At 36.8% G+C, this 27,819-nt stretch overlaps 1 long non-coding RNA gene across 1 annotated transcript in view; it reads right to left on the bottom strand.

The window, feature by feature from the left end:
- Positions 1-903: 903 nt before the first annotated feature.
- The window catches only part of LOC122813978, a 29,189-nt gene continuing 2,273 nt past the window's right edge, over positions 904-27,819 (bottom strand). Inside the window, exons 2-3 of the long non-coding RNA XR_006366753.1 lie at positions 1,219-1,268; positions 904-1,112 (exon numbers count right to left, since the gene is read on the bottom strand). This is a non-coding gene — a long non-coding RNA (uncharacterized LOC122813978). The remainder of the gene's footprint in view (positions 1,113-1,218; positions 1,269-27,819) is intronic.

Genomic DNA, 27,819 nt, shown 5'->3' on the forward strand with positions numbered 1-27,819 from the left:
GGCACGTTGATTTGGTTTTACATCCTGGGTTTGCTCAATTAAGCTTTCCACAGTTACACAAACATATTCATAGTGCATAGCCAGCCAATAGCCTATTGATTCAGATTTGCTGGGCCTTATGGTAGGCACACATTGGCCAATAATGGCAAATAGACCCCTCCTAACATTAGCATGGGTCCCTGGAATATGTCAAAGGAGGCAGGGTCCTCAAAAAATTTAGCATAGAAAGATACCCTTGCCCACTTTTGACAACATTACTGAATGCGTCCAAGTTTACACCACTGAGTGGCTGTCCTTGACACCATTATAAATAAATAAAAATAGAATTTAGTGACTGTGAGCATGGAAATCAAAAGGATAAGATACATAATAAAAATAAATTCTTAATGCATGTTAATGTTACAGAAAGCTTTAGCTAAAAAGGCATAACTCTCTTTCCTCAAGTGAACCAGTCTGACCTTAACAAGGGATATACAAGACAGAGGTCCTTTTGTAAGTATACAATGAGGGTTTCATACTGCTATTTTTCCTGTGTTTCCTGAATAGCAAGAAATTGGATTTGTTTTCCCGTATTGTAGCCAAAATTTGCTTGTAAGGAACTGTGATTTTGGTTTTATGGCCTAATTTTATGAGATGGGACCTTTTCTTTTTTGGATAATGAAGAAAGCCATCAAGCTGGAAATGAAAACGTATTTGACTGTTTGTTACCTGGTTACTTGAACTGTTCTGAGGACACTTTTCAGAAAAAAACTAGATAGAGAAAGGCAGAAACAAACATGAAAACATTCAAATACATCATGTCAGTCCACAATGATTGTCACATAAGTGCATGGCCAATGATGTAAAAATTACAAATAAAACAGGTAATCTTCAAGCAGTTTACAAAATGAATGTGAAACGGTATTAAAGCAATATGTGTAATATTTATATAAGAACATAACAACAGAGCCCAGCAGAAAGTGCATAAAATATCCAGAGAGATTCCAACAGTTTAGCAAAACAGTAGTAACTATTGTTTTTTATGTATTAAGGGAAATAGGTCTGATGTGTATTGACCAAGACCAAAATTAGACGGCTAAGAGGGTGAGGGGTGTGGCTCAATCTCCTTGGACCTGAAATGAAGAAAATATGATGAAATAAGGTTATTGAAATAAGTTTTTTTTTCACAGTAAAAGTAGAGAAAAGAAGCCTTAAATATCTAAACAAAGTGGTACTTACCAGACAGCTGCACATGTGTATTTATGGAATCCCTAGTTGTGAACCAGAGCCTGAAACAAAACACAGATGGCAAATAAACATTATAAGATCTTATTTGCACAAAGGGAAAAAAAATCAGCCAAAATGATGTGAAGTGCTGTGATGCTGAGAATTAAATATACACATGCGCACACACACACACACACACACACACACACACACACACACACACACACACACACACACATATATATATATATATATATATATATATATCTGGGTCTACTTCAGAAGATCGACGGACCATTTGATCGACATTCATTTGGTCAATAACTCATTTGGTCGACAACCAGTATTCAAGGTACTTAGGGATTTGCCCCCCCCCAATGTTGTGTGACCCTGGAGTTGATATATATAGTTAGGGGTGGGGGGCACAGCCCCCCACCTATTTTTGTTTAAAAGCATGAAAATACAAGAAAAACTACACATTTTAACCGAAAATAGGTGCGGGGGGCTTCACCCACCACACCCCCCATTGTGCCATAAAAGGCAGTACAGGAAGCACATGTTGACAGGTATACTACTCCTATGGTGTTACAATTAACGTGCCCTGGACAACTAATGGTTCGAACACAGCTTTTAACAACACTGTAAGGACCATCATTAACGTATCTGCAAATAAAACACATACCACATTTAAACATTCTAGACCTGTAACCGTCATTAGTATTGGAAAACTCTGATTCTAATAGTTCATTTATATTCTTGCTACTACTATAAGTAAATAGAGGGGTTTTACCATTCTGAGCTTCAATTTTTCAGTAAAAATTAGATTCCAATTAAATGTTATAGTACTTCTAATTTTATAGACATCCCTATTGTATGGGATAACTAGTGCTCCCCTTCTAGAATCTACTCCTTCTTGCCTTAAATTCACTTGAGTAGCTGTAGAGGTTAAATGCTTTCCCAAAAATGGGGGCATAGTGATAACCCCTACCTGGAAAATAAACTCTTTTAGGTTGTATAAAAGGTCCTGTGGGTAGTCTCTCTCCAAAAGCATTCTAACCTTCTTCTTTCTTCTTCTTCTTTTGGCTTTTCCCAGTTAGGGGTCGCCACAGCGAATCACCTGTTTCCATTTCTTCCTGTCCTCTGCATCTTGCTCTGTCACACCAACCACCTGCATCTTGCTCTGTCACACCAACCACCTGCATTCCCCAAATGTTGGTTTCTATTTCAAAGTGGCTGTCCTCAGTAATTAATCTGGACAGACATCTGTCCCTTAACAATACTTTTTTTTCTGAAATATACAATGACAGCTACTATAATGCAAATATGAATTGGAGAATGTGGCTTTCCTAAAAATAGTAGAACAGAACCTCTTCTGAAATAGGTCCTTGTATATGGGGACATTCAAGTAATTAATGGCTTCAATAGATTTTGATAGGCGAAACATAAATAACTTGTGGTACTTTCCAAATGCGTAACAAATTCTGCTTTCTGATGTTTGTTCCCATGCCATAACACAAGCATTTCACCTAAAAACCTATAGTATGCTAAAATCTTGCTGACAAAGGGGGTGTTTAATACAACATTTTTTCTCATGCTGTCAAAACTGTATTGGTAAAAATGGGGGCACATTTGTTTCCCATAGCCACTCCCGTCGTTTGATGGAAAAACTGCCCCTCCAAAAATGCAAAATTGTTCTTAAAGACCATATCCATGAACTCACCAACAACAGCTATTTACTGGTGGTCCAGGGAAGTTGTATCAGTCAACATTTCGGTAAATAATCAGTATGCATTATAACTGAAAATAAAGTGATAGTATCTATAGTCACAAATAAAATCTTTCTGTCAAATTCAAGATGGTCAAGTTTCTCCAATAAATGCCACCAATCACGTAGCACATGGTAAAAAACACTAAGAATATTTTTACACTTTGTGTCCACATATTCAGCCAGAAATTTGGTTCTGGACTGATATGCAGCTACTATTGGCCTGAGGGGGGATTTGTGCTATCCTTGTGGATCTTCGGTGTCCCAAAAATAGAAGGGATCACATGCTTTTCAATCCTTACAAAATCGAGGGGTCAACAGAAATGAGATGCTGGTACATCATATCTATCAAATAATAGTCAATTTTCTTATATGATATATTAACTTCATTCTTTGATACTCTTGTTTATACTTCCACGTCATTAAGGATGTCAAACATTTTACACGAATAATCCTCATAGTCCATGAGCATTACCCCTCTCCCTTGTCTGGCTTCATAAAAGATATAGACTTATCTTTTATGATGGTAACTAATAACGAATGTTCCACTTTTGTTAAATTGTCAATATATGCCCTTTAACAGCTGTAACACATGGACCTAACCTGATTGTGACAAAAAGAGATACTGCCAGCCCAGCTATCTGGAGTTTTGTAAATGGTTATGCATCATTTGTGAATATCAACATGATTCATATGCTTGTTTTACGAATGTATTAGAACTTTATGTCATATAAGATGGTTTGTACAGATGTGTGCTGAAGAGATATGTTGCAGAGTACTCAGCTTAGAGATGTGTCCACCATGTATCCTACTGAAAGAGAACAGAAATGTACATAAACTATTGTAAACATGTAAAAGTATATATTTTAACAAAACTTCAGAAAAATAGTTGAAATTAAATAATTTTATAATGGCATCATAAAAGATGGTTTAGATGCAGCAAGGAGACAGGATGCCTAAAACTAGGGAGCCTTCTGCATGGTCTTATAAGTGTTTTATTGTTTTATGTCTTCCAGCAGCTGCAAAGATCTAAGGGCTATGTATTTTTCACAGCTAGATGCTAAAGGCTGACAGTTTCTTGCAATAGGGGTTAAGCTTGGGAACTAAAGTCAGATGACAAGAAGTTATGTCATCCTGCAAGCTAACCCAGCAGTAACATTTGAGATATTAATTTAAGAACTCTCTGAGAGAGACAAAGTATTCTGTATTTTGTCTTTGACCTGACAAGAACATCCACTCACCACATCTGTCTTGCCTGGCTCTGTAAGTAAGTTAAGTAGGGTACAGTAATTTCTCTTAGATTCAGACAGGAATATAGTGAAGTATAGCTTAGATGTTTTCTTTATTTATTTGAAACTGTCCTGCAAAGTTGTTTTAAGTATTTTCTGTGATTTTGAACTCTGATGTAACTGTGATTATTTACAGAGTATTTTCTTGTACTTTTATTATTTATTATTAAATATATTTAAACCTTTCATTGTGGCTGATCTGTTAGAGACATATTTATGTTCTGAGAGCACTTATATATGTATTTGGTGACACTGTGGTACTCTTCATAGGTTCATAGATTAGTACTAAGCTAACTGCCCTTGTGAGCCATTTTAAGCCTAGCCAATTATCCCTTGTGAGACTCAAACCCTGCACCTTGTGTTTGTAAGGCAAACACCTTAACCATTAGGCCACCCTCCCAACCCTTAATAGCCTTGCTCTTGGTCAAACTACCATTTGGATTAATAGTAACGTTACACAGTAAGATTGGACACCCTTTGTTAAAGGTCTTAAAGTAGCTGACAAAGAATTGGCTGGTGGCAGTAATAACTACCTTGTAGTCTGGGCAAATGGGAGAATACCTAGAAAATCGGTGCCAGCATTTCCCAGGTGTCTGTATGTTTGGGTATAAATCAAATCTCAAAGAGTGTGTGTGTGTCAGCTACTTGGGCAGGGACACAAAGCACTGGTTAGACAGAGAAGGTGCTGGAAGTCTTGGCTTATCTACTCAGCTGAGTTCTCAACTCTATAGCTTTGGAAGTGGACAGCCTTACTGGGGATCTGGAGAAAGAGGGAGAAACCAGCCCCGGATTTATTGTGGTCTCTGTATCCTCTTAAGGGAAATGGCACTTGATGTAGAGAGCTGCATCTGGAAATACTGTGTGTGTACTTGTCATCTTCTCAGTGAATATCACCCACTGTTGCCAGTGGTGAGGAATGAAGCTCCTGGACTACTGAGCCAATGGTGGGGTGTCACATATTAATTGGTTGGCAGTGGTGGAATATCCACATATTAGGATTCAGTGGTGTGGATATTGAACTCCTGTAGCCTGTAAACAGTGGTCACTAAGGAAGGTGTTTGTACTCTCAATCAGCCACATAGTGAACATTCAGAGTTTCATATCACTATAGTTTTATTTATTTATTTTTTTTGTTAGCTTAGTTAGTCAGGGAGAGCAAGCAAGGATGTCAGCAGAGGAGGATGACAAGCTGACAAGGAGTCAGTTGGCTGAGATGTGCCAAGACAAAGGACTGGGGCATATAAACCTGACTAAAGCAGAGATGATTGTGGCCCTAGTCAAAACTGCATCACAGTCCATCAACCAGGAGGACAATCAGACTGGCCTTGGGGAGATACTACTCAGAAAATGGACAGTTCGACCTTTACACAGAAAACTTAAAGATCAATCTGGAGTTAGAGACTAGAATTGGAGGCCAAATGTTTGGAAATAGAATCAGCAGAAAAACTGAGACATCTGGAAGCTGAGGTGAATGAGAGGCAGAAGCAACATGAGAAGGAGATGCTGACTCTTTGCTAGGGTCATGGAGGTAACGGGGAAGGGAGTAACCGAACCCCAAAAGCAACAAAGGTCGGTAAATTTATTCCACAATTTACAGAGGGTGATAATTTTGACAGTTTTATTTATATGTTTGAAAGGGTATGTAAGTAGTATAATGCTGACCAAGGGCTCTGGGTACAGTTTCTGACCCCCTTATTCCATGGTAAAGTTGTAACTGCTGTTTCTAAATTGTCTGATACTGATTGCTTAAATTATAATACTGTTAAAAATTGTCTGTTAGAGTGCTTTAAGTTAACACCTGAAGCATACAGGAAAAGGTTTCATGAGCATAGGCGCAAAGCAGATGAAAGTGTGTGTGAATATATTGCTGAGTTAAGCACTTATTTTCATAGGTGGCTGAGTGGGTGTCAGGTCACCACTTCTGAAAGGCTGACAGAGGGACCAAGCCATTGGCACTTTCCCTGAGGAAATGAGACTCTAGTTAGTAGAGAGGCAATGCAACAGTGCAGATGAGTTGGGGAAGAAGGAAGACCTATACCTAGCAAGCAGGGCATCACTGCACAGGAAAGGGATACCCAGTGCTGCCCATGGGTCAAAGGTAGGGGTCTCAAACACGTGGCTCATGGGCTGCATGCGGCCCTCAATGTAGTTTTCTGTGGCCTGCAATTACTTACTGAGGATCTAGTTGTCTGGTAGTATTTTTTTCCCCAGTACGACTTTTCTCAGTATGAGGTACGTCCTGGGTTGTGTGCATCACCAAATGTGCCTAATACAGTGGAGATGTGATTGGAGGTTGCAGTCAGGTGCTTCTTTCCTCCTCCAATGGCATCTCTCTCTTGAATTAGGTGCATTTGGTCAATTCCTTTCCATGCATAGAGTAGTGGAGCTGCCCTGTGGGTCTTATCTGATCATCCATTCACAGCAGACTAATGCTCAGACCGTGTGAGTGGAGTGTTCCTGAGGTAAGCTGCTTTGTTATTACTTTTCTAGTTGTTTTCAGGGCACCAAACCAGCCAACATACTGTTGAGAGAGATCTGCTTTTGGTGCCCTGGGCTGCAAGCAGATTCTCTTTATTTTACCAAAGATAGAGTGTTTTTGGGAGATTCTGAAATCAAGTAAAGCAAAAAGAAAAGTGGGTACTGGGTCATCATAAATAAGAGCTAAGCTGTTCATCACAGTTTTTGAATAGAATGATTTTGTGTGTAGTCAAGCATCCTTTTATTTTCATACCAAACTGTTAAATCCTACATTTCTCGGTATTATTAGGATTAAGTCTTTAATCACAGTTCATCATTGGAAAGTCAGGGAAACACTACATACAGCATATGTACTGCTTCCCTGACTTTCCAATGATGAACTGTGGTTCGGCCACAATGCACAAACATATGGAAGCGGGGACAGCATGGGAACCTGAAGGGGTGGTGGAACTTAAGCATGCCTCTCTACCTCTTAATGCAAGAAATCTGGTCAAAGAGTGACAAAATGGGGGGACAATGACCCAAAAATAGGGACATATTTTAAATATTTCTCTCATAAGCTTAGAAAGTTGCTAGACTAACATGATTTGATTTAACATACATTTTCTGAATTATTTGAAGTCTGAAACTCAAATATATATCATTATTTATTGACTTCGTTTTCAGTTCATTCCAGTGATTTGCTGGAAAACCATACATTTTGTGAGGAACAGGCCAACAATATGAGCCAAAAATCTGGACATTCTGAAAAAATCTGTACAACTGAGAGGTATGCAAAGCTGTTTGGAAACCCTTATTGATGCATGCCTGCAACCCACTTGTGCTTGTGTATACTTAGGCATGCTGATGCAGGGATTGGTGGGGAAACTGTTTCCTTTCAGTACTGGTGCGTATCTGAACACATCAGTGGGGAAATGTTTCATTTTGGTGCTGGCGCATACTTGATAAACTGCTGATGTGATTGCTGGGCAAAATAAAATGTGTCAGTTTAGTAAATTTAGTGCTTGTGCATACATTGACATGTTGGTGAAGGGATTGGTGGGGAAGATTATTTCATTTTGATGCATGTGCATGCTTGGACAAACATCTAAGTGATCGCAGGACAAAATAAAATGTCATATTTTACTGCATGTGCATACTTACACATGTTGATGAAGGGATTGCTAGGGAAATTGTTTCATTTTGGTGCTTGTGCAGGCTTGAGAAAGGTACTGAAGGGGTTGCTGGGGGAAATAATTATTTTGTGCCAGTGAAATGCTTGTGCATACTTTGATAAACTACTGATGGGACGGTTGTGGGCAAGTTCGTAGATTGCAACTCAGGTATGAAAGGCAAAGCATTACATTTAACAAGGGATGTGTGGGCAGCATTGATAGTGGACTGTGAATTAGAAAAAAGTACACAATTCAGGAATATGGACCGAGCCCTGGAGTTATTGCATCATAAACTATTGCTTACACAGAAGACTCCCGGTACAGAGAACCCTACATAACTGATATCCCCTTGTACCACTCAGGATTCACAAATGCGTGAGTGATGGAGTAAAATGGGTACAGCAACCTGAAATCTGTGGGATAGGAATTTATTAACTTATTTATTGACATTTGATTGCCAGGAATGTCTGACTTAGTAGATGCCTGTTATCTCTGCAATCTGCACCAACTGCTGGATATCTTTGTACGTGGTGGTTTACGTGGCTGTCTTAAGGATCTCAGGATAGTGTGGGTTAATTACCCAAATATCATTGTGTGTACATGTGTGTATATGTGAGCCTTACAAAAGTTTGTAATATCAATTCAAAATTATAAAGCATTTGCAGGTTATTTTGTGGCAGGAACAGAATTGAGAGAGAGAGAGAGAATACTTATTTATAATTTGTGGTCATCATCTGTTACTAAGGAAGTGCTTGTTTCAGTATGAGAAAATGTGGGAATCAATATACTTTTCTTTGTATGTTTTTTTTTATATTGCAGACTAGTATTATAAGTGAGTATTAGTAATGTCGTCATCCAAGAAACGAAAGATTGTAGATGAAAAGTGTGTTTTCCAAGAGAAGTGGGAAAAATTATATTTTTTCACGGAGTTGAATAGTCATAGCAAATGCCTTATCTGCTATCAATCTGTTTCCATTCCAAAGGAATACAATGTACAGAGACATTATGAAGCTACGTATGGTAACGAATATGATGTGATTACAGGCGAAATGAGGGAAGAGAAAGTTCATCATCTAAAATCAGCCTTTGCTAAGCAGCGAAACTTCTTTAAAACTTTTAACAAAATGAGCAAAGACTAAGTACGAGCAAGCTTTGTTATCAGTGAAATGATCACGAAGTTGTCCTGTCCCTTTACTGAAGACCATTTCATTAAAGACTGCTTCATAAAAGCAAGTGAAATTCTTTGCCAGGCAAGAAGAAATTGTTTGAAGGTATAAGTTTGTCTGCAAATACAGTGGGCAGCAGAATTACTGAATTGGCCAGTAATGTACACCAGCAGCTACTTGCAGCTGGAAAACAGTTTGAAGCTTTTTCAGTTACCCTTGACGAGAACACTGGCATAACAGATACCACATATTGTGCTCTGTTCATTTGAGGTGTGGACAAGAACTTGAATATTATGGAAGAATTACTAGACCTGTTGCCTTTGAAAGGCACAACCACAGGACATGACAGATTTGGTGAATATGAAAAATGTATAGAAAAGTCAGAATTGCCATGGGATAAGTTTGTTTTGGTAGTAACTGATGATGTACCCTCAAGGTGTTCTGAAAAAGTTGGTGTTGTTGGGTTACTGAATGCAAAGCTCAACAGTGTTGTCGCTGACACATTCATTGTAATTCACTGCATTCTGCACTGGGAAGCGTGTGGGAAAAAGTCTTCAAATGAAGGAAGTCATGGATGTTGTTGCTAAGGTGATTCATTTTATACGTGAAAGAGGTTTAATTCATGGCCAGTTAGTAACTTTCTGTCTAACCTTGATACCAAATATGGAGAATTACTCTATCACACCAAAATCAGAATGGCCAAGTATGAGAAGTGTGCTGAAAAGATTCTTTGCACTTCGACAGGAAATAGCAGTCTTCATGGCAATGAAAGAAAATGGAATTCCTCATCTAGGTGATCCATTTTGCATATCTAACCTTGCTTTTCTGACAGATTTATTTACTTGTTTATTTATTTATTTATTTATTTATTTATGTGCAGTTTGTTTGCCAGGATGGTCCATTGGGCTACGAGGAGCCCTTTTTCAATAGAGTCCTGGGGAGAAAAGCTCCAAAGCAGTACAGTATTATGAAATTACAACATCATAACATACAAAAATTATAAAATTACAAAAATTAAAAAAACATATAAAATTATTACATGAGAGTTAGAAAAATGCCTGGTAACAACAGTTGCAGAAAATAGGTAACTGAGGGAGTTGATACTTGAAAAATTCCTCACTAACAAATTAAGGATCTTGTAGAACAGATGTACTTCTTACAGGAATTATATGGTTAGTAGAGACTATTGGCAGATGTAATTAGCTGTAGTGAGCAGTAAAGTTAAAAAATGTATGTAGGATGGGAGCAAGAGATATTACACAGCACCTTAGTGAACTCAGCCTCAAGCTCCAGGGCACAAAACAGATGATAATGAGGATGTATGACAGTGTCAAGGCTTTCAGATGTAAACTTTCCCTGTGGGCGAAACAGCTGATGAATAAACCTAGCTCAGCCTTACAGTCACTCCGTGCAGTCAAAAAACAGTTCTTGAAAGAATATTCACACAGTCATCAAATTATGAGCAGAATTTGACCATCTGTTTCAGGATTTAGAGGCACTAGAACCCCTATTTGCCATCTTTACTACTCCTTTTTCCATAGGTGTTGACACTGTCTCTGAAGAATTCCAGATGGAGTTGTTGGAACTTCAGTGCGATAGTGTTCTGAAACAGAAGTACATAGATGCTGGTGTTCCAGATTTTTATAAGTACATGAGTCGAATCCTTGCAATGTTTGGCACTACATACATTTGTGAACAGTTTTTTTCATCTATGAAGCTCATCAAATCTGTTTTCTGGTCAAGGTTGGCTGATGAACACTTGACAGCTACTTCGCGAGTAGCTGCTTCACGTGACATAAAGCCTAATGTTGACACCCTGGTCTCTGCAAAACATTGTCAGCTAAGCAGTCAAAATGAAGAAAGGCAATAATTTTCATGGACAACAAATTCTTTGTCATAGACTTAGGTGAGATTACTAGAATATCTGAAACTAATACAATAGAATAGTGTTGGTCTGTTGCTTCAAACCATTTTTTTTTGTAACTTTTTTTTTTGGAAATTAAAAAAATACATAGTTTGTGGATGACTTGGACTTGCAGCCCCCCCCCCCCCTAAAAAAAAATCCTTGAAGTTATTTGCAGCCTTCATGCTCCCTTTAGTTTGAGACCCCTGGTCTAAGGGAACCCATGGTGGGCAGCCTAAACCACCCCAACAGAGTCGACCAGTAGCAGAGGAAGCCACTCGTTCAGGTACATGGCCAGGACTAAGGGTTAAATGTTTTAAATGCAACCAGTGGGGCCATGTAGTATATAGATGTACATGGAGGCAAGGTGGGGAACAAAATGTGGGAGAGCCAGTAAGTGGGAATGACAGAATGCCAGCGGTAAGTAGTCTGTAGACAACAAGGGCACCAAACTACCACTAAAGTTACTTAGTAAATGGGAAACAGGTCACTGCTAAGAGAGACACAGCCTCTGACCTAACCATTCTGAAGCCTGCGATGGTTAAAAAGTAGCACTACTTGCTTGGGCAGTCTACTCCAGTCAGAGCTTTAGGAGGGACCCCATTCCAAATACCTTTAGCTAGGGATCACCTTGACTGGGAGGGTGGAAAAGGAAGCCAGCATGTAGGTGCGTTTGAGGATATCCCTGCAGATGTCCTGATAGGGAATGAGTTTGATAATGCAGTACCTTGTGTGCATACAATGACACACAGTCAGGCTTGGGACAAGCATGTTGGTCTGGTAGTCTGGGATGGGCCCAGACAGACAGCTGACTTGAAGCCAGGACTGGTGTGGTGGTTACTAAAGAAAGTGAGCTACCCTGTAGCAGTGAGGTTCAAGATGAGCCACAGCTGCTTGTGGGTACTGATGTTCCCTTGGACAGAGTGACGGCAAGGGCAGAGGAGAGTAGTAGTACTCAGGCTGACAGTGAGGTACTGCTGTCTGGGAATGCCAGACTTCTTGTGGAAGGGAAGCTGTGAAGGGTTACAAAGAGAGAGAGAGAGCGTTGGGATAGCCCTAAAAGCTATTGGAGCAGGTCATGCTGTTTTTGCATTGTATTCCTGTTTATCTCTGAGGAACTGTTTGTTTCCTCTCCTTATTTTATGCCATTACTGTCTAACATCTTAAACACACTCACATATTCTTTTTTGTACACGTCAGATAACAAACCCTTTTCCAAATTTCTATTCAAAGTCTAGGTTGGACAGTTTGCATTTTTTTTCTTTAATTAACAAATGCATTAATTCAATGATCGAAAGGTTCAAAAAGTTTTTCATGAAACACAGAAAAAGGCTTTGTCCTGCGGGGTATTTTCCATAAGCTAAGACCCTTGGGAACCCATTTCACTTTTATACAGTCAGCCAAGTAACAATTGTCTACCTGTAGGTTCCTAAACTGTACTGTGTTGGGACTAGTGCTGGTAATACGATAATGTTCTCCTTTTGTTAATGCAGTTGTTATAGAATTTGATTTGACTCCTGTTTATATAGGACAACTTAATTAATGTGAAGATATATAGTACTAAGACATGCTATATCTTGAATCCAGCTTTTAAGCTCTATACACATTTAAAGACACTAGATACACTACTAATACTAATTAAGGATCTTCTACAGCATTCACTGCCAAGTTGTAACATTAAAGCTGTCAATGGTCAGATAACTAAAGTTATTCTAAACTAATAATCAAAAATAGTCAGTCTATAGATTTAAATATCTTCTGCAACATCAACAAAATGGTTTAGAGTGACATGTATATCTCACAGAGGATACTGCTGCTATGGAAAAGACTCCCTCTTTACATAATACAAAGTTCATACTTGCCCATATTCAAGCATAACTTAGATTTATGGATGAGAAACAAAAGAAATTACTTTAAGCCTGCCCTCTTTACTACTAATGGATGAAGACAGTTCCCATATGCTTTATCCCATGCGTGGGTCCTCTCAAATTATCCATGATATAACTCTAGTTATTCTCATTAGGGGTAATATATAATTATTGACCATGGGATAAATAGGGCCAGTCTATAGCCAAATGAGATAAGGTACTTTGAGCACAAAAAAAGAGAAAGTAGGTAAGCTTAAAATGGACTACAAGGGGAGCTAGCCTAGTACTTACCTATGAATCTATAAAGATAGTGAGAACTGACCACTATTTCAGGTGCTTGATGTGTAGAACTTTATTTTCATTTTATGATTCTTGACTTATGGAGTTCTTTCAAGGATACAATCATAAGTTTCTATTAACTGTTATTATATTTCCTCTGATAGAAAAGTTGATACTGGTATGTTATATGGGTTCAGACTACAGGAGTACATTGAGGTTGTTTATATGTTCTCTTTACTACTTAGGTTGTAAATAGCTTGCTTTTTTTCTAGTTTTCCAAACTTTCTGCAGTACCTTAGGATAGAAGATTAAGTCAAATGAGGGTATGGGATGAGTTAAATATAATGAGGAGTGTTTGGTTGTTGTAGTTTAAGTAAATACCTTAGCAAGTTTAATAAAGTGCTGCATTTTTTGCACAAATGAACACAGTGTTCATGATCAACTTGCATCTCAACCAGTTTATGTTTACTATGCAGTACAATGTTGTTTAAAGGAACCTAAAATGTATTCAGCAACATTCCAAAGAAAAATTGCCTTTACATTTGTTTTGTATATGTAAGTCATGTGTTGCAAAAAAGATGGACTGGGATTTCTGAAAAGTAGATTAAATGTGCAAATCTAAAAACTCTGCATTTGGACCTTGCAATACAGTATTTTAATAATGCTTTCCTGCAAATACTCAATAACCTTCCCCCAGTCAGGAAAATTCATATCAAAGCCAAACAACTTCTATGGTTATCAAAAGAAACAATTCTGCTATTTAAGCTAAGGGACAAAGCATGGACTCTTTTTTGAATAACAGAAGTAATATCAATCTCACCTCCTACCAACAACTGAGAAAGCAAGCCAAAAAACAAATTAAACAATACAAAAATACCTATTTCCAATCATGTCAACTGAAATACAAAACAAATTCCCAAAAATTCTGGCAATCAACCTCGTCTTAACCCTGGAAAACCCACTAATCCAGTCCCAACAACTACCAATACTATTGAATGTATAGCCACTCAATTCAATTCCAATTTTATTACTTCAATAACTTTACTACTTAACAAAACTCCTAACTCTCCTCTTTCCATACCCACTCCCACCAACCTAAAGTCTGATATCTGCTGGCTGTCATTTGAAATGATGTTCATAGGCATAGCCATTTGTTATAAACATTTTAAAGCTCTAAGGGATATTAATTTGCCAGCAAAATAAAAGCAGTATATAAATAATTTGTCACATATTGTGATAATGGTATTTATTAGCATTTGTGTGAATTGCAAAATGAGGTCAATACAAGCTGAAAATGTAATTTGTCTTGGCCTGAAGCAAAAAGTGTTGAGTTATGTTTAGGGTGGACTCAACATCCTTCATTTGCAGAAGAAACTCTAATAACTGCTGGAGATTACAACATGTGACAAAAGCTGTACTACAACAAAGGGCATTTTAAAAATTGCTCATAATCTCTTTCAGAATGTATATAGCTGCCCTATATCAAATTCCTTGATGAGGCAATAAACTCACAACTACTTAACCTTCCCCTTGATAGCTACTAAATGAATTGGTTTATTTAACCCCTCCCCTTTTAATTGTTTTGACAGTAAGTAATTTATTAATATTTCAAAATGAACAAAGTCTCAGGTTCCAACAGTCGCTGTAGATTCCCCTTGATATCTACTAAGTTAATAGGTTTATTTAAACTCCCCTTTACTCATTTTGAAAATAATACATTTATTAATATTTGAAAATGAACAAAGCACCATGTCCCAACAGTCACTGTGGATTTTTTATAAAGTATGTATAAGTTATGCAAAATTCTATTGAAGCTATAGAATTGCATTTGACAATATATAATCTCAGTTAAATACTTAATCAAAAACAATATTGTGTTATAAACCTAACAGACTGATTGCTCCCACTTTATGGCTGATTTCCCTTATCAACCTTGACCTAATGATAGACAGATAGATAGACAGATACATAGATAGATAGATAGATAGATAGATAGATAGATAGATAGATAGATAGATATAGAGCTACAGGCAAGTACATTAGCAAATCAAGGAAGGTTTGCCTCTTGTCATTTCTACGTGCCACTCATTTCATGTGTCATAAATAAAATAGTGATCAAACACTGGGATTAGAGTGTTTATTTCTTCTTAAAGTTAAATAAAAATATGCTTTATTTACCTTAGCTATTGATCTTCCCATAGATTTTGATGTGGTCAGCTACATTTTTATTTAAGATTTTTAGCAATGCAGTTTTTCTTTGTTATTTTTAATAGAATCAAAACATATTCTCATCTAGATGCATTTATTTATTTGTTTATTTTTCATTTGTTAATTGCAAAAGTCTGGCTGGGCACAAAGGCCCCTTTTTAGTATTAGCCCATGAAAAAAAAACACCAGTACATGCAATACAATCAAAATCTTTTAGCTAATATAATATCATAAATGTAAGGCAGAATATATTTAAAATAAATTTTACAATGTCAAAATAGATAAGATAGTAACTATGCATACAGTAGTAAGGCTTCTTATACTAATTATAGTAGTCGGATAGATGTCACAATAAGGAGTGCTAAGTTATTTGCAAAGGGTGGATAACAAATGGTTGATTCAATTTGAGATACAAATGAAATGAGTGGTAAAAGAGATAAGAAAGGCATGGGTAGAAGGTGGGGTGAGTGAAGACAGATTGATAGTTGGTAATAGAGTAGGAGAAAGTCGAGGTATAGTAGAACAGGCAGAGAAAGCAGAAGATGTACAACTACAGAACCAGGATGTTGAACGATGTTCTCTTATATTTGTTTTGAATATCTGTTGGTTTTCATAAAGCCTGAGAGCATGTGGGAGATCAATACAGAGGATGGCTACAGAGTTTGAGTATAAGGAGGCTCCTGATACATTTTGGGCTTTAATGATGGAGAGGATGAATTTATCTTTAGAGCAAAGACTATTGTTGGAGTTGCAGAGCTGAAGCAAGCCTTTTAGTGCAGGATACTTATCAGGGTAGTATGTTAGAGTATGTAGGTTAACATCCACAGGAACCTTGCCCAGGCAGTAGAAAGTTGCGTACACACAGGAACAGTTAACTTAACGCAATTTAATATAAGTGTACTAGCGTTTTCTCCACAACCTCTGTCACAGCTTCTTCAGAGATAAAAACAAACAATCAAGGCAGTTACAAAAAATTTAAAAAGAGGAATGCAGGAAATGATGTAAAATTGTAACAGCATCCTAAAACAATCACGCGAGGTTTCTACATCAATACCTCACATTTACCATTCAATTAAATATTCACTATCCAATAGAATTATATTAAATAATTCAGTTACAGGTAAAAAAAAATTTTTCTAACTAAAAAATTTTTAAAACCATAATGAATTGTTAACACAGTTTCAATGTTACCTACTAGCATGTGTTTAGTAAGAAAAATATTTTTTTACCTTTTTTTAATAACAATGTTCGGGTTTTTAATACTACACCGGGAACTTTTGGCGTTGGTGCTCCTGGTGTCCATTCTGGTTCTGTTTACGGTGCAGGTGGTGTGCCTAATCTCACAGAATGGATGATTAACACAGATACTTTTTGTTTTTCACAACAAGGATCTGGTATCAATAGGAATGAACAGGACAATTTTAATAATGAGGGAATAGCTAACAAACTGAAATCTTTTGATAATAAACTCCTCAAGCTGAAAGAATTACAGCTAGAGTCAGCTTATTTTAAACAATGCATCAGTGACAACTTAATTCCAAAAGGGTTACGAAATAATTTTTCACCTTCCGGTCTAATTGCGGATACCCTTTTCTTTAATGATTTAAAAGGATTATTTCAACAGCAGGGTATCCAACTTCTTGAACTGATTACTAAACATTATGCCAATCATATTACTTTACTAATCGGTGAAATTGACTCTCTGGACAATGAGATCAAAGGTGATATGGACTTCCCTTGATACAGATACGATTATAATCGTATACTGACGAGTATCGACGCACTGTTGGTTAAATTGAAAGTTAATAAAACTAAAAAACTGGCCAGAGATAGGCTTGCTTATCAGAATGACAACGCATATCCCAGATTTCTTAATTCTAGTACTAGACAACCCCCTACCAGTGACAATCCGGTTTTACCAGAGCCTGAGGAAGACCTCGTAGGGGCTATGGGCACTACTGACGACAACTTCTTTGAAGTCACCGATGTAGGGCCTAGACATAGTAACAGAATAAAAGGTCTGGCTAGTAATAATACTGGTTATAATAACACAAATAGGAATAAAGGTAATAATAACAATTTTTTAGGCCAGCGCAACAACCGTACTTTCACCAACAGGAAGAGGAACCGGAACAATTAAGCCTGAGTCCGAATGTACTAATGAGTGTAGAAATGGATGTTGATAATGGTTTGACCCATTCCCACGTTGACCAACCTTATCCAGTAGTTATCACAAATAAAAAAGGTGACTTTAAAATCTACAACTTCTTGGAGGTTCTTTTGGATGAGGAATTGGTTGAACTCTTAGCTTACGGGAACACTTTTGTCCCTAGTAGACACAGTAACATTTCAAAGGACATTATTGACCTCAAATGCTTTGTCCGTAAACTTAATTTAAAATTATTATTTAACAATGAGCTCCCCGCATCTAGTGGTGTTTTGAAACTATCTAGTGTCTTTAATCCTCCTCTACATCCTTCACTTCACTTGTTCGAGAGTGTATGTGAAGTTGATTTTAGGCATCAATTCCTAAATTCATACAAGACATCTAACGGAAGTGACTTTAACACTACCAAAGAGCAACTACTTCTTTTAGACCACCTTTGCCGATCATCGGTAAGACTTATCAAACCTGATAAAGGCGGTGGTTTAGTAATATTTGATGATTGTATGTACAAAGAGAAGATGTCGATTGTATTGACGTCTCCTGCATACACTGAATCGTCCATTAATGAAGTTAATGTAGCTCACCATAGGATCAGGGGTTATTTTCGTGACCTTTTTCTGGAGGGGAAAATTGACATTGACACATACAATTACATTGACATCACTTTACCCAAAATCCCTGTGATGTTCGGCATCCCCAAGATCCACAAGGACATCAAGAATCCACCAATGAGAGCCCTTATAGACGGCAGGTCATCAATGACGTACCCTTGTGCTAAACTCATTGATAACATCTTATCAAAGTACATTAAATTTATTCCAAGTGTATGCAAGGACTCTTGGTCCTTCCTGGAAGGTATTAACAACTTACAATTTGACAACGAGTGCAATTTTCTAACAATCGATGTGGTGGACTTATACACGTCCATTCCACACCAGGAAGCTACCGAATGGATTGGCCTTCTCCTATCTGATTTTGGGGCTCCGAAGGTTGAAGTGGATCTTGTGACCGAACTTTTAGAAATAGTCCTTACATCTAACTTTTTTAGTTTTGATAAGGAGTTTTTCCTTCAAAAACAGGGGGTTGCCATGGGCTCCCCCTGTGGGGCTAGTGTTGCCAACTTTTTCGTGGGCTTTTGGGAGAAGAATTTTTTGTATTCTGATCCTCAATTGATGTGTCTTGTCAAACATTATACCCGATTCCTTGATGACATGTTTTTCATGTTTAAAGGGAGTAACCTTGACGTAGCTGCTTTTGTTAATTCCTTGAATGAAACAACAGAGTTCTTAAAATTCACATCCAAATTTTCTCCATTTGGGATTGACTACCTTGATGTGAAACTTGTCAAGGATGTAAACAATAAAGTTTATATTTCAAAAGTTTACAGGAAACCCACGTATTGCAATTCCCTCCTTCATTACTCTAGTCACCATCCATACCAACAAAAACGGTCCATAGTAAAAGGCCAGTTAGTAAGAGCAGGGAGAATGTGCAGTACAATTCTGGACTTTCGGTCTGAATGTGCCCTTTTGAAGGAAATGTTCACCAACCGTGGTTATCCTGTACAACTCTTGAATTAACTAATTCTAGAAGTGGATATTAAAAGGACCAATGGGTTTTATAAACCACTATTGAGTCAACCACATTCCCCTCTTTTCAGTTTACCTAATTCCGAAACGACATTTGCTTCGGGAGGAGGACCTGATACAAATTGTGATCTAATTACTGTCAGAGAGACACGCGACTTCTCTTTGAGCCTTGTTACAACTTTCAGTATAAACTCTAAGACCATTTTATCTATTATATGAAAAAATTGGCATTTTATAACCAATAATTCAATTTTAGCGGAGAAATTAGGCTGGTCTCCCTCATTTGTGTTTAAAAGAGGAAGTAATCTCAAAGAAATGTTACAAAGAGACTTAACTTCCTACACATTTAACAAAAGGAAAGGCATGTACCCCTGTGGATTTTGCAATTGGTGTAATAAAATCAAAGTGGGTGAAACTTTTGTCATCAGGAATAGAAAATATTCCATTCATTTACCTTTAAATTGTGAAAGTAGGTCTATTATCTATGTTGCCCAGTGCGATTGCTGTTCTGCTTTTTATATTGGCAAAACGGACCGTTGAGTCCGTGACCGTGTTTATGAACACATGTATGCCATTAAAAACAAAAAGCATGAAAATGCACTCGCCAAACATGTTGATTCTAATCCAGGCCATAGCTTTTGTTTTACGGCTATAGATCAAGTACCAATAAAAACAAGGGGTGGGCCTTTCTTATTAATTCTTGAGAACCGAGAAATGGAATGTCAATTGAGGCTTGACGCCTTCTGCCATCCAGGACTCAATGAAAATTGTAATATCTCTTCGGTCTTGAAACTTAGGAGTTACTTAAGATAGATATTGAAGGTATCACTTGTTCAGGGTAGTATACATACAATTTTTTAAATGGCTACCTATATATGATGTACTACTGTCTAGCATACAAGTGTACTTTTTATATAGTAACTTTACCTTTAGGCTTAGCAGTAACCCCTTTTTATGTGTTAGTTAACTTACCTTAACTTAATACCTATACCAGTTCCTGTAACTATACTATATGTTAGGGTCAGAGTTACCAGGATCATATATCCTGTTTTGTATTTCATTAATTAATAGATAGTTATACATTTTCAATACATTTTGAATTTTCAGGTATGTTTTTCCTGATTTAAACACATGCTAGCAGGTAACATTGAAACTGTGTTAACAATTCATTATGGTTTTAAAAGTTTTTTTTAGTAAGAAAAATATTTTTTTACCTGTAACTGAATTATTTAATATAATTCTATTGGATAGTGAATATTTAATTGAATGGTAAATGTGAGGTATTGATGTGGAAACCTCGCGTGATTGTTTTAGGATGCTGTTACAATTTTACATCATTTCCTGCACTCCTCTTTTTAAATTTTTGTAACTGCCTTGATTGTTTGTTTTTATCTCTGAAGAAGCTGTGACAGAGGTTGTGGCGAAAACGCTAGTACACTTTTATTAAATTGCATTAAGTTAACTGTTCCTGTGTGTACGCAACTTTCTACTGCTTGGGCAAGGTTCCTGTGCATGTTAACTTGGTTATTGTTTTTTTTTTCGTTCACTTTACCATGTTAGAGTATGTGCTAGGAGTAGCTGACTATAGTAGAGGTGATGTAGGAGTTCAGTCCATGGTAGGGTGGTAGTGTTGAAGCATGCCTTTTAGTGCCTGATACTTACCAGGGTAGTATGTTAGTGTATAAGCTAGTAGTAGCTGACAGTAGTGGAGGTTATGTGGGAGTTCAGTCCATTTAGTTGTTTGTCAGAACAGTGATGAGTTCCAAAGAGGCAATGTTCAGCAAAGACAGCTGTTTTGTTGTAGCATCGCTTTAGCTTTGTTTGTGTGGAAGTTTGTAGTTAACTAAACAATTTGGGCAACATACAGTAGGGTAGGTAGAAGGCAGGCATTAGTTATTGTTTGTCTAGCTCTCTCTGTTAGGTAGGGTTTTGTTCTATATAAGACGCTGAGCTTTAGGTGCTTTTTTATAACAGTTTAAAGAGTTGGTCAACTTTCATGCTGTCATCAATGGTGACTCCTAAGAGTATGGTGCTAGGGACCTGTTCAATTAGGGTGTTATTTAATTAAGTGATTTTGACAAGAGCGTTGCTTTGGGAAAACATTTTAGGCTTTAAAAGTAGTCATTTTGTTTTCTGGGGTTCAGTATTAGTTGTGAGTTGTTGAGCCAGGATTCTATGGACATAAAGGATTCTTGTGTAATTTCTTGATGTTTTTGTAGGCAACAGGCTATGCAGATGAATGTAGAGTCATCTTCATATTGTACAATAGTGGCATGTTTGGAAGCCAAATGTAGATCATTTAAAATCTGTTAAATAGGAGGGATCCAAGTATGGCACCTTGTGACACCCTACAGTGATGGATAGAAACGAGGGGCACTCATGCTGCCATTTGACTGCTTGACATCTATCTGTTAAGCCAGTAGAGAGAGGAGGGGAGAGACCCAAAGGGGAGAGTTTTAGTAATAGTTTATGGTGAGAGACAATGCCGAATGCTTAGGACAGGTCTAGCCATAAGGAAGATACTAGGTTTCCAGTATTTCTATTTTTATTAATAGTATCAGCAAAGTGCAGTAGGGCAGTAGTGGTGCTGTGGTTGGGATGAAAACTATGTTGTGTGCTGGAGAGAAGATCATTTATGGTTATGTATTTCAGTCATTGAGAATGGACACACTTTTCCTAAATTTATACAATGGTGACATAATGGCAATCGATCTGAAATTGGAGAAGTCAGCAAAAAGACCTACTTTATGAAGAGGAAGTATGTATGCCTTCTTCCTAATGGCTGGGACATGATATTCAAGAATGGATTTCTTTATTAGTGTAGATATATTTTAGTTATAAACAACGTATTAATCAACTGAAACTAATATACATTTTTATAGATTAATAAATATCGGGTTTATATTAGATGCTCGAAGTTACTGAACTTCAAATACGATATGATCTACACCATATTGTTGAAGTCCAGTAACATCGAACACCTAATAAAAACATCACAAAAAGTCAAACAATAGACCTATTTGCTTTAAGCAGGGGGGGCAAGCCCGCCTTCACCTCCCACACCCCCCGCTACTTAAATATTCCAACTCCAAGACCGCACTACATTGAAGTAAACGGAAATCTCCCTTTACGGAGATTTCCGTTTACCTCTTCGATATTCTGCGGTTTCACTGTTTACATGTCGACAATGTCAGATTCGACATTGTGAATGTTTGCAATTCTGATATAGACCCCTAAATATCTTAACTGTATACTGCATTTGTCAGTGATGTCAATATTTGTTTACAGCACCTCATCATGTGACATTTCCAGAGTGCTTGAGGCTGCCCTTTGATGAGGTGATAACCAGTCATAAATTCAGCCAAGCCTTGACCTGTCATGAGGGTAGATATTGGCAAGATGATTATAGTCCATGGACTGGTCCAGCCATGTAAACTCTATGAATCTATGAAACAAAACATGCTCCAATCTTCCAAATTATAAACTCAGTTTAGAAAAGTCAAACCTGGTTTCACTTTTTGATGACACTTCCATGCTAAGTCCTGTGGACTTATCTAGGATTTAAATATTAACAAATTAAAATATATAAGGATTAAATGTTCTCTATAAATAAACTTACTTTCTTACTGAAGCATAATTAGTCAAAATCTAACAAGATCACCCCGGTTTGGATATTAGGTCTATTATTATATTACGTATTTCAAAATATGTTTTCCACAGAATACAAATTGAGTGGATCACATGTATTTGACACACTAAATCTGTAAGAATTGTCTATTTACAATTTCTATTCCCTAGAACTTTACATAGTTTTAAAGTTCCTGATTGCCAGTATTAGTATAAGTAGCAAGAGCAATTATATACTTTCAAGGTAAAGAAATCTGCAATCGGGATTTATTTTGGATTTCGCTGTGGACTCAGATCTGAGCTAATATTTTTACAGTAATAGACTCTAACTGTCTGACTTTGCCATACCTGAACTCCACTGTATTAAAAAAGTTAGATTCCCAGATTTTTAATTGCTATGATTAAAACATTTATTTTATTTTTATTTATTTACATTTCATTTTATTTTAATGTTAATTATAAATTAAACTCTTAGAAGAAAATCATATATTACCTCTGTGGCTCATTGGTATTCAACTACTAATAACCCAACTACCTTAATACATAACAGAATGATTAAAAATCAAAATTTTCTATTATAGCTCCCCATGAGTTATGTCTCACCATCAACATTATATGGCTCAAACTTATGGAAAGTATTCTATATTGGTAATAAATAAATTAAAATAAATCATTAGTATCTATCTATTAACATTTGCCGTTCACATAAAATATAATTTCTTCTACATAGGTATCTTTTCTAATAATCGAATGTAGTCATTTTTTTCACAAACCCATTCATTTGTGTTAAGTACGATGCTTCATTAAACAATAATAACATTCATTAGAAAATACAGGCCTCCTCTTTTTAAGATACATTGCATGCATTAAATTATATTTCACACATTTTATGGTATCATTTAATATATGTATGACTCCAGCTTCCTATTTTCCTAGACTTTCCTCAGTTATAAAACAAGTGATAGCAATGTGCTACATATTTTAGTTCCTACGAAAATTAGGAATATATATGTATTGTATTACTAATAGCTGAGAGTTATTTAAAATAATGACTCTAGATACTTCATGGTAACAGGCAGTATCTTGTTTAAACTTTTCTGTGTATAATGAAAATAAATATAGCTTACATTTTTGTACATCTGTGGTACAGCTAAGTAGTTAAGCCAAAACAAGACATACGTTGCAACTCTGTGTCATATGATAACTACATATTTGATGGTTTATAAGTCTACATATAAAAAGACATTAAGCATGGCAATATAAAAACTAATAATGCAGTGATATAAAGTATGATATCTGTGTCTTTTTGTTTTTATTTTTTAAATAATCACCTATTTTGACCTTTGTTATTTATTATTTTAATTATTAATACTGTGTTTTGCTGCATATTACTTGACACTCATTGGTTAACAATGTTTGCTTAAAACTTAATGTAGTAACTGTAATATTTATTTTTGTTTGTTGCAAATGTACTTACAGCTTAGCATATTCACATGATAGCCTGTTATATTTAAAACATAATAAACGTGTTCTACAAAAAAATACCTATGTATGAAAAGAAACAGAAAGAAGCAAAAAAGATAAAAGACAAACTGCATCTGCCGAAATATGTGTGTGTGTGTGTGTGTGTGTGTGTGTGTGTGTGTGTGTGTGTGTGTGTGTGTGTGTGTGTGTATGTGTGTGTGTGTGTGTGTGTGTGTGTGTGTGTGTGTGTGTGTGTGTGTGTGTGTGTGTGTGCGCATTCTAGTGTGAGAAACTCAAATGTATAAACTCTGTAAGTATACTTTCTTTGAGTCTCTGCAACCTAGGAGGCAGAATATTTATTGTCTGAAGGTGTGGGAATACAGACCTCATATCAAGGGTCGAGGTAGTTTGTCCCTGTAAAAACATTTGTTTCAAACTCACTGTTGATCAAGAGTATTTATTCCTTGACTCAGGTCATCAGTAGTGAGTTATTGATACCTAAGTAGTTAGAGTCTGAGTTAATAAAATAGATCTGTTGCTGTATCCATATATGTGTGTGTGTGTGTGTGTGTGTGTGTGTGTGTGTGTGTGTGTGTGTGTGTGTGTGTGTGTGTGTGTGTGTGTGTGTGTGTGTGTGTGTGTGTGTGTGTGTGTGTGTGTGTGTGTGTGTGTGTGTGTGTGTGTGTGTGTGTGTGTGTGTGTGTGTGTGTGTGTGTGTGTGTGTGTGTGTGTGTCTGTGTGTCTGCACGCTTGCATGTGCATGCATTTTATCTGTGCATGTATGTGAATGTGCTTTAAATACTTACATATGAACTAAACAGAAAGACTTAGAGTGGGTTCTATGGATCTGTAAGTAGAACATATTGGAATAGGACATATCTCCAGTATTTGGAACATATTGGAATAGGATATATCTCCAGTATGTGGAACATATTGGAATATGACATATCTCCAGTATGTCCTCAGAGAGGGCCTGTCCCTACCTTCCACATAGAAATTTTAGGTGACATTAACTACAGCACCCTTACAATATCCAGTCTCATCAGTATTTCCAGACAGATCTCATTCACTGCTGCAGCCTTGGTGCATCAGGACTGTTGAATTATTGTAGTGACTTCATCTAATGAAAAGGAACAACTCACACTAGTTTCTTCTGGCATCTTTTCCTATCAGGTGGGCATAACTGATGAATTAAGGATTTCCTCAAAGTGTTCTCTCTACCTCCCAACAATGTTCCCAGTCAACATCAGCATTTCTCTGCACAAGCTGCTAACAGCCTGGATATCTTAAGGCACTAGAAGTGTTTTCAGATCATTTTTTATGGCAACCAAAAGTCATTCTCTGTGCCTGTGCCTATCTACTCCCACACCAAGGTCTTTTTCGTACTAAATGCTACAGAGGCTGCCTTGCAGGTCTGTAGGTATAAAGCAGTAAAACCCACTATACCTCTTCACCAACAAGGCTGGTTCTTTAACATGATGGCTTCCCTCAGCAAAAGTGTCTACTATTGAGTTTTAAGGTGTTCACCATGACAAGGCCCAGGCACAAACAATTAAAAAATTATACACAAAGTGAGCAAGACAAATATGTTGGAATACTAAAAAACAATAATAAAGCAAAAGTAAAATGCAAAACCTGATACAATTTCATAGCATAGTACTAGGCTAACTGCCCATGTGGACCATTTTAAGCTTAGTAAATTACTCCATGTGAGAATCCAACCCTGCACCTTACGTTTGCAAGGTAAACACATTAGCCATTATGTCAACGTCCCACCCAATTAACATATTTAGTTAAAAATAGACCTTCTTTGCCCCATTTAAATCAGCCTGATACAGGTCACCTGAAGCAAGTGAATACGATTCCAAAGGTTGTGTGACTCGATGAGAAAAGTAGCAAATACCAGATAACTCCAAATGAACCCTGGAAATTTCCAGCTGACATATGGTGGCAAAAGATAAAATAGAGGCTAGACAAACATGGGAGCAGCATTTCTTTCTTGTAAAAATAGATTATTTATTGTTAACACGCTATCAATTAAACTACATGAAGATTTTAATTTTTAAGTAAGTCATGAGTTTTGTAAGGGCACAAGAAGCTTATAATATTTAAAAGTTGATCTTCGGAGTCCCTCATTGACTCTCTTCAAGAGGAATCTTGATGAGTGGATGGGAGATCGTAGATTTACTCCGGGTATCACTTCTGTGTCACTGTCAGACAGATGCACAGTATACTAACCTCGAAAAAGGGCATAGAAAAATTAATTTAAAATGGGTGGCGAAAGCCAAACACACTCTGGCTAGATTTATAAATGCCCTAGGGCAGATAGCCTAGTATGAACCTATGAACATATTATAGATTCTATAATTTTACGCATAAAGGGGGCTACAGAACTATTTAGAACTTACCTTGATAGGTACGTTTTTTTAAGTTTTACAGTATGCTTCTTTCATATTCTGATGGGAATCCTTGCAAAGGAAAGAAAATAACTCCTAAGGTTATAATAATAATAAAACTTATCTCCATCACCCCAATAAAAGTTACAGCAACTACCTATATCTTACAAGCCCACATCATTTATATCATTCGCTCTAGATTTTATACTTCTTGATAACCTGTAACAAATAAATATTTTAGCACAAAAGATAACGGTCGATTTGTATCTAAATTTTTAAGAGAGATGTTAAAGTAAAGGGAATTTACTTTTATAGAAGAAGTAGACGCTTCCTGTAAAAAGTTGGATAAATTATCAGAACAAAGAGTGGCAGAATACATATTGGAGTGTTGGTGACACGAAATTAGATCCATATAAAAATGGTAAGCTCAAAATTAAAGTCTGTAATTATTTATGTAACAATTTCGGCCTAAAATGAATTTATCAATCCAACCACGGGAAACGCTACACAAGAAGGCAACCCGTTGCACCATATGTATACATTGCTACTTCACAAACACTATTTAAATACAACAAAAAGCCCATACTATGCATTTAATGCCCACGTTTCTTTTTGCTGTATTTTTCGTTGCGTCTGATATTTGCTTTACTACATATATAACGGTGACAACTAAAACTGCTGCACCATAAATACATAATCAATCTATTTCTCATAAGTAATTAAAGTATCAGTGAACACCATTTCACTCAAAGAGGGTTTCCAAAGGCTATGTTCCCAATAAGTTCTCAGTTTCAAAGTCCGTTGTATGTTCTTGAAATGCCTTGGCTCTGCATTGTGAAATGAAACAGGCAAATGACAGCAAACGTTGCACTCTAATTAAATGCATCTCGGGACGCGTCTAACCCCCCCCCCCCCCCACACACACACACACACACACTTACTCAAATACACTCCCATTGATACACTAGAAACAGACGTTGCAGTGAAAAAGAGTGCATAATCAAAATCCTTTTTATGCTACATTCATTCAGATGCAAACTAAACTACTGTCAGAATTTAATAATGCCTACGAAAAGTACAAGTCTTTTTTTTTCAAAACTGATTATTGTATGATGTTAATGCTACCTGTTATTTTTTGTACATTATTCTTTCTAGAAGGACAGCAAATTCCATACCTCTCAGCTGTTCTGATTTTCACAGAATGCCCAGATTTTTGTCTCATATTTTCAGTATGTAAATGTATGGATTTCTGAGAACTCA

Source organism: Protopterus annectens, chromosome 1.part1, assembly GCF_019279795.1.
Source record: "Protopterus annectens isolate FY-2018-M chromosome 1.part1, PAN1.0, whole genome shotgun sequence".
NCBI lineage: Eukaryota > Metazoa > Chordata > Ceratodontiformes > Protopteridae > Protopterus > Protopterus annectens.